The sequence below is a fragment of the Salvia splendens genome, chromosome 11 (assembly GCF_004379255.2).
Source record: "Salvia splendens isolate huo1 chromosome 11, SspV2, whole genome shotgun sequence".
NCBI classification, from domain to species: Eukaryota; Viridiplantae; Streptophyta; class Magnoliopsida; order Lamiales; family Lamiaceae; genus Salvia; species Salvia splendens.
This window is the reverse complement of record NC_056042.1, coordinates 11,240,122-11,248,975: the sequence shown is the minus strand read 5'-3', so window position 1 is coordinate 11,248,975 and position 8,854 is coordinate 11,240,122. Positions and strand designations below refer to the sequence as shown.

General features: G+C 40.4%; 1 long non-coding RNA gene across 1 annotated transcript; it reads right to left on the bottom strand.

The window, feature by feature from the left end:
• Positions 1 to 472: 472 nt before the first annotated feature.
• On the bottom strand, positions 473 to 7,653 carry LOC121756520. The gene is made up of 3 exons (XR_006040956.1): positions 7,385 to 7,653; positions 6,550 to 6,700; positions 473 to 799 (listed from the first exon to the last, which is right to left on the bottom strand). It is a non-coding gene; the product is annotated as an uncharacterized LOC121756520 (long non-coding RNA).
• Between the last annotated feature and the right edge of the window lie 1,201 nt (positions 7,654 to 8,854).

Below are 8,854 nucleotides of genomic sequence, written 5' to 3'. Positions count from 1 at the left end.
ATAAATTCATCTTTTGATCTACATATCGTACCCCTTGATTGTTTACCCCTTCTTCCCCGCTACTTTTTTCCCCCATTAGTCGCGATCCACCGTGCTTTCTATCCTTAGGAAGTGCGGTCGTGACAGAATGGTATCAAAGCCATTTTTCCTTCTGCTTTAGACCGAGAGTCTTTTATTTAACCTAGTCTAGACTCGTTTCGCTAGACTAAAAGAGTATTCATTGAAGGCTCAACATTCCGTCTCGCCACGCTCAACGAAAGAGAAGGTAAAATGTTTTGAAATGAGGAATGTTTATGCAATTGATGTTGGACGTGATAATGAATGGAGTATGATTGATAATGTTATGAGATGAGCAAATTTCGGGAAGAAATTTCTGTTAAGGTGGATAGATTGTAACGCCCGTACTCTTTAAGTACTAAATGTTACAACGGGCTATCTTAATCTTTGTTGGAAATGGGAACGAAGAAATTGATTAAAGTTTTCCGTGAACTTTAATTAATAAAAAGACATGCGAGAATGTAAAGTATATACACTTGGGCTTCTCAAATAAAGTTGGAGTCCAAATGTTTTTATGGCTTTGGGCCATGACAATCGGAAAAAAAAAGTCCAACAAATAAATAAGATTATAGCTCTGCAACTAAATGAGCCCAAACAATTTAATTAAAGTTGTGGGAGATGTTTTGAGCCCAATTTCTTCATAGAACTCCTTGCAAGCCCAAGCTTCTTCCTTCTCCTCCCCAGAACGCCAACTCTTGAGTTTCCAAGGTGAACTTCCACCTTCCACCTTCCTCATTCAAGTCTGCTAAAAATCAAGAGTCACACAAATTAAATTCGATATTCATTTATCTCCTCTCCTACCCTTTCGCTTCAACATTTTCAAGCAAAATCACAGAGAGAGTGAGAGTAGAAGAAATTGCTGCCTTTTTTGTTTCAATCTCACACAAGTCAAGGTAATTTCTTTCACCAACTCATAGCTCAAGCAAATCAATTCTAGTCCAGTTTCAAAACTTTTGTTCAATCTGTGACAGAAACAATCTGCCAAGCCAAGGAGTTCATCCCTCTCGGCCCTACCAATTTCCACGACCGAAAAGAAGGTATAATTTCCTTCCCAATTTCAAGTCATGATTTTTAGCATCTTGTTCATCATACATCACTCCCACACTTGACATGATCAATATTCAATCAATAACCCAACATCAATCGAATTGAACCCCACGACTGTTAATCGGAAAAAAAATGCGAAAGAAGATAACTTTGTAATGAGAACTTATCTTGCGGGTCGAATCGGGATAGTTTGGGTTCGTTTCACGGTGTTCCGGGGCTGTTCGGGGCTGCTGGGACAGCAGCGGGGCTGCCGGGGTTGTTTTTGGGGCTGCATCGGGGTTGATTGGAGGCTGACCGACGGGCTGGGACAGCAGCGGCACGGTGGTGCCCGGCGACGGCGACGGAAAATGGCGGTGGAGATGGAGGAGAATAGGCGGCGAGAATTTGGGGCAAATGTGATTGGGAGAAAGAGAGAGAGACGATTACCGAGAGGGAGAAGGGAGTAGTTCTTTTGGACTAAATTTTTTTCCTTTTGACTTTTAATTGGGCCTTGTAGTGTTTAAAGAATTTGGGCCTTTTGCCTGGTGTAAAAAAAATGATTTGGGCCTCATTCTTTTATTTCTTGTTGGGCTCATTTCTTTTAATTGGAGGAACAAGGTGGGCTAAGCAAACAGATCTTTGGGCCGTCAATTAAATTAAATCGCGGGAAATTATTTAATTAATTTCCGAATAATTCGTGGTTTAATAATTTTACCCCAAGTCTGAAAAAAATAAAATTCGAAGGAAAGTAATTGGTGAAAGTAAGTTAAGCGCTTAATCAAAATCTTGGGATTAAATCCTATATCATGGAGGAAAAATATGAGGAGTCAACGAAGGAGTTATAAGCGTAAACGGCCAACCGGCGCCGCACGCGACGCCTTGGGCGGCCGCTGAATAATCGAAAATGCACGGAAACCGAGTAACGAGATAAAAGACTTTAATTAGAGTGCATGCATTCTAAATGTTTTCCTTCTTGATATTGATGTGTACTTTAATTGTTTTCCGAAAAGGTGGTTCGCACGCTAAAGTCGGAACGAAAAGCTACTTAAGGAAAACTCTAAGCTTTTGAGGTGGGCTTTATTACTTAAACTCTTTATTTGCAATGATATGTATATGGTGAGATAAGGGTGGTTTGAATGTTATGTCATGCCGTATTTTATGTTTTAAATTGCCTATCTGATTGTCTACTAGGATAATGTCCTACTAGACTTGATGGTTAACGAATTCGGGTCTGACTAGGGAGTGAGTCCCTACTCAGACTAGTGCACTGATGGGGATCGTGAGCCGTCCTTTGTGGTCGGCCGGTCCAGTGATCGAGTTTGTGGCCACATTCTCGTTTCACATGATGGTTCAGATATGGTACATGATGGAGGATGACGATGATGTTTGCATGCACATGCAGCTTTTTATGGAAATGATTTTAGTGTTTCTCGACATTTTTAAAGTAAAACCCGAGTTTCACTCAACGGTGGCTTGACATAGCTTTATTGATGAAATGTATTTTGGGCATGAGTTCACTGAGTGCACCAAGTACTCAACCCCTGCATATGTTTTCCCTATGTGCAGGTTGAGCGTGGACGGGAGACGGAGGATGTTGAGCATTTAGACAAAGACGGGATTCAATAAACGTTCCGGTTACTATTGTGTCTTCATACATAGTAGTAGCTAACTCTCAATTGCTTCCGCTACGTCAAGTTTTTTTTTAGCTCCCATGTTTTCTTTATTCTGTTGAACTATGTTTCCCACGAACTTTGTGATTCGTGATTTCAGAATATAATTGGTAATAAAGTTCATCTTTTGATCTACATATCGTACCCCTTGATTGTTTCCCCCTTCTTCCCCGCTTCTTTTTTTCCCCCATTAGTCGCGATCCACCGTGCTTTCTATCCTTAGGAAGTGCGGTCGTGACACATTGTCGGCGAGGGCCATCTTTGCTTCTGCTTGTTCAGGTGGTGGAGGTTGTGTATTTTGCTCGGCGGCTGCTACTGTTTCTAATGCGGCTCTGTAATGAGTGGTGACAACTCCGGCTTCCTGGACTCTCCAATGAGCGTTAATCTCTCTGTATAGAAAGGGGTGATTCCAGTGTCCACCGCGTTGGTACCTTCTCATTAACAGTGAAAAACAAAAAATGAGAAAACAAGGAAATAAAACTATATACACCTACGCACTACGCACAAACATAAAGTAACACCATGCTTCCCCGGCAACGGCGCCATTTTGGAAGGGCTTGGAAAGAGATGAAAACGCGATTAGAATGCGGGTCAAGTTATATGGAATGATAACCGAACCGGTCGGATTAGTTAGCAAATGTCGTTGTCACTTAATCACTGCAGTCTTGCTCCCGCTCTTCCTTCCTTACCAAAGTAATTTGTAAACTCCCAATTTTGCACAACTTTAACAGTAAAGCGGCAAGATCGGGGTCGATCCCACAGATAAGTTGGTGTGTCGAATGTGTGAGTAGTGAACGGGGGGGTTGGCTGCTGCCACGCTTTAACTTGGGAATTTTAACTACTGTTTTTACTCTAGGCAGAATTAAACTAGCTAGCTTGATCAACGGAACTTTAACTACTGGGTCAAGTGAATTGCAGGTGATAGCGGAAAAGTAAATGCGCGGATTAAAAGCGAAAATAACTTTGATTAAACTAAAACTGAGTACAGCGTGAAATTTAAACTAAGCTAACACTTCGGAAACTAAGAAAGCGGTAAAAACTGAGATGAATCTCAGCGGGAGACTTAAGATAACGCTAACAGAAATGAGTATTCTGCAACGCTCCCTTCGGTCGCCCTTTTAACTATGCTATCTGGAGAGCTAAACTAAGCTAGAGAACTGAACTAAACTAAACTAGATAACTAAGCTAAGCTAAACTAGACGGAAAGTAAAGTATCGGATCCTCCCTTCTTGTAGTGGCACACCCTCTATTTATAAGCTCGATTCGGCCTCCAGCTGGATAACGATCTTGGCAGGGAATATTTGCTCATGCTGAGAATGAACGACTCACTAATTGCTACGTGCCTTTCTTCTAGAATGACGACGTTTTTGAGCAACAGATTCTTGACTCAGCTCTGTCCTTGCGTCTCATAAGCTAGCACGTGTCTCCTTCAAGAACGTCGTCCTTGATAATAGAATGGTGCGCCATATCCAGCTCATTTCATCACGTGTTCTTCTTCTAGAAGCCAGCGGTCCCCGCCTAACTGCTTGATCACTCCCCCCTGATCAACTCCCCCGATTCTTGGCCTTGTATCGCCTTTTGTACTTGCTTGATCAGTTCGGCCTTGCTGTCTTGGTCAAGTGGCATTTCTGCACATTTAACACTTGTTTTGCGTGATAAACCGATCAAGTAGCATATATTTTACCCTTAAACCGATGCATGAAATGAGCCTTATCAGCTTTCCTTATATAGAGAGGTGTATGCCTCTGATCCCTAGGGTACCATCCTCTCTGAAATATCATTACCGCGCTTCACATTTTGTAGTGGGGTCTCTCGCTCTATCTTCATGTGGAACTTCTGCTGGCTCCGTTTGATTTTTGACTTGATCCACTCAATGCCGCAGTTTTTGCTTCTTTTCTTGCTTCGCGCTTCCGCCCAACTGATTTGTTCTTTCTTCTGAAAATGGCAGGTTTCACAGACACCTGGCTCAAAAATAGACGTTGGTTCATGGATTTGAGCGCAGTTTTGCCATGGAACACATGCTTGAAACGAGCCTCATCAAACTGCTCACACTTAACCCATACTTGTCCTCAAGTATGAAAGAAAAGAAAAAGAAAGATGCAAGGTTCAAATCATGGTTCTTATTTAGAAACAGCAAACAACACACATAAGTAAAAGACCTAGAAAGAGAAAAATACATATGTAAATTAAACACGTAAACAAGTAACAAGACAGAAAAGACAGAACTGGTTTTTGTTGTTTGACAATTGTCCCCACAAGTTTAAGGTCAATCCAATCGTCTACAGTCTAAGATTCCTTTCCCTCCCCTCTTCCACCTAATCATGCTTGTCAGTTTGTCAAGATAGCTTCTATCTTCCAACTTTGGATTCACTCAGTCACTCAATCCTCACCAGAATTGTCAGGACCATTCACTCATTCATTTTGCCATACCATTGATGCTAGAGTTTTATTGACAAAAGCTAACTCCTTACGGTCTTTATTTAGGTTGTAACGGGACAGGGTTTGTAGTGTATAAAGGTTAGAGTCCTATGGGTACTAAGTTCATAGTGTATGTAGCAATGTGAAGGACATGTGAACTTAGGGACAAAACTAGAACAACCTCCCTATGTACAACTTAGAACTTTAGAACTACCCCTAGCCATTTTTGGCCTTAAAATTTTTACTTTTTCATAAGGTCAGGTTACACCATTTCCTGCCCTTCTATTTTCTATTTTTTGTGAGTCAGGTTGTACTTTCTTCCTGCCTATTTTCTAATTTCCTTTTTCTTTCTATCCGTCTTTTCTCTTTCCTCTTTTTTTTCTGGGTCAAGTTACAAAGTTTCCTGCCCTTTTTCTTTATATATATTTTCTTTACTCCCCGGTTTCACAGCCTGTCTCTTACCCCTGATGGTGAGTTGCCCCAGCCCATCCCCTTGTTCACATGACATGAAAGCTAAGGATTCACAAAAGGGAAGGGTCACTGCAATTCAGGCTCAAAAAGTGTGACTAGGGAGTGCCTTTAAAATGAAGCTGGTTCATATAGTTCGGAAGAATTAAGCTCAACTGGCTGATCCTATTGCCTTTAGTCCTCGCTAGCTTGTGTCATTTCTCTCTAAGCATCAATGGTAGCCTCTCTTATCATCTAATCAGTAGAAAGTGTTCTACTCTAGGCCTTTAACTCACATTCTTTTTGAGGGCTTCACAGAAGGTTTAGATTAAAGCTATTTCCATCTTCCTTACATCTTCCAAGTAAATTTTGGTTTATTAAAGAAGGGAATCTCACAAATCAACATGCATCCTTTCTTCAATTACTCTTACTAAGGGAATCTTGCCTTTGTTTTTAAACCAGTTCATATCCAAAAACATATAAGGTGAAACAACTTAACAAACATGCTTCAAAAACTGACTACACTGACTTCCCCCCTCCCACTTCATCTCAGCTTGCCCTCAAGCGAACTTAATGAAGTGGAAAACAGGGTAGGCAGTGTTTGAACAAGGAAAACCAAACTTCTCACACTTAGACCAAGCAGTGGGCTAAGTGGGAGAAGGTAGCAAAAACACATATTCGTAACTAAACATGCTTATCAAGCTTCAGACAAACTTCTCACACTTAGACCAAGCATTGGGCTAAGTGGAAGAAGGTAAACAGAACAGAGACAAAAAAACAACATATATACACACAAACTCCTCACACTTAGACCAAGCAATGGGCTAAGTGTGAGAAGATCCCACAAAACAGGGAAGCAAACATATATACAGGATAGACAGCAGAATGCTTTAAAGAAAAACATAAGAATAAAACCGAGTGTAAAGTTTACTTGGTTCTGCTAGCTTAGTTTTTCATCTGGCTCCCCGATGAGCCAGACTGCTCCTCACATTTCTTCCTTTTGGCCATGGAAGAAGTCGGTAGGGTAGCTAGTGGTTGGCTGGAGGTGGTTTCCTGGGATTGGCTTCCCTTCGACGCAGAGGCTGCGGATAAGAGTTGAAGGATCAACTGATTATTCTGCTCCGCCAGATTTGGCATCCTCTATATCAGAGAGAGTTTGTGACGCCCGACTTTTCCTTTTCCTTTAACTTGTTTTTAGATTACTGTCGAAATTTTTTTTAGCCAACTATCGTTCCGTTTTATTTTAAGAGTCTATGGAATTTATTTTTTTTAAGAAGTCAAAAATATTAATTATTTATTCTAGTCAAGCAGTCAACTACTTGGTCAAATATATTTTCTCCAAACCCCATCACCAAACGATTTCCTCATATCTCCACTCCCTAAAATCTCTCCAACAAACCAAATCTCCATAGAATTTATTATATAATTCTTCCCACAATCTTCTCCATTAATTCAAAATCTAAGAAGAGAAGCCCAACAAAAATCGCGAGTGCTTCCAGAAACTTTCGGCAATTGCAAATTGTCCTATTCTATCGAAGGTATACCCTTTGTTATTTATGAAATCTTTCATGTTTTATTCCATGGTTATATTCATCCACGGTAGTTTCATCATGAGCATGGGAACAAATTGAAACCCTCGTATTCACTTCTTTAAGATCAAAGTTTTAATCTTTTCAATCCCAGTCCTAGAACTCTATGTGTGAAATCGAACAATTAGAATTTGTCTATAAAAGTTTAGATTTGGGGAAAAGGGGGAGGAGACTAACCTGTAGCAGAAAAGGGTGTGACGGATTGTTGAGCGGTGGCTGGTGCGAGCAATCAGCAGCGGCTGACCGGCTGATGCGTCAGCAACTGCGGTGGAGTCAACGACAGCGGCAGTATCGAATGAGTTTTGTTTAATTGGGAATGGAAGAGGGCGAGAGCGTGAGCGTGAGGGAGTGGAGAAAGAGAGATGAGAGTTGTGATAGTTTCTGTTTTGGGAATTGCAGAAGAATTGGCAAAGAGAGAGTTGTTGGTTTGAGATTGAAAGAGAGTTAGATACGTTGGTGGGCAGGGGGTATATTAAGTTACTGTTTCTTTTTATTTCCTTAGTTTTGTTTAATTGGGCTGATCAATTAAGTTTGGGCTGATCTAGTTTATTAAATAATTGGAATTTATGATGTTGGGAATTTAAATACTTGGCCTATTTCAGTTCAGTGACCATCGACAAAATAAGTGATGTTTGGGAGTTTTGTGTCTAATTGATTAACGAGATTTATTGTTTCCAAATCGGTCATTGGATTGAGTTCTAATATATGGAGTTTCTTTACGAAAGAACAAGGATAAATTGAGCGCACACACTTAGGATGCATGTATTGGTAAATTTATTTATTTTGCAAAGTCTAATTTTGCATATCATATTATTTCAAAAATGGTGAACTTGTGCACGTTGTTTGCGGTGGGAACGAAAAGTGATTGAGGAGTTAAGCATTTGAGGTGGGCTTTTTTTTTAAATAAGGGTTATGCCCTAAGTATATTTTTATGTGAAAATGATATGAATATTTGTCATGCCATGTTTTATTTTTTTCTATGGAACCTATCTGATGTGGCTTTTGCTATCTATGGATAATCGAATTCAGGTCTGACTAGGGAGTGAGTCTTTACTCAGACTAGTGTACACCTATGGGAGATCGTGCGCTATCTTTCGAGTTGACCGGTCTAGTGACTTGGAATGTTGCCACATTCCTTGTCATCAGTGGTTCAGATATGGTAGACATCTATGGGTAAATGGTTGATCAACCAAATTTTACGATGCAAATGATTTTAGTGTCTCGAGTATTTTTCAAAGTTAAAACCCCGAGGTCACTCAATGGTGGCATGATAAATACTTTTTATAAAATATTTTCGGCATGAGTCCACTGAGTGCATCAAGTACTCAGCCCTGCATTTTCTTTTTAAAAATGTGCAGGTTGAGCGTGACGGGTGCGGTGGGTGTTGAGCAAGACCGTTGAAGAAATTTAAGTGTGTAGAATGTGTCGTGTCTTCACACGTGGCATATTCCTTCTCTCAAATACTTCCACTAAGTAGTTGTCTTTCTTTTGAGTTCTTGTATCGCTGAGATAATATTCATTTTTGAGTTGTTGATTGTTGAGATACTCTGATTTTATTCGAGCTATTCCTATTTGTTTCGAGCATTAGTCGAGTTGTGTTGTTTTCCCCTTTCTTCCAATCCCCCCTAGTCGCGTTCAACCGTGTTT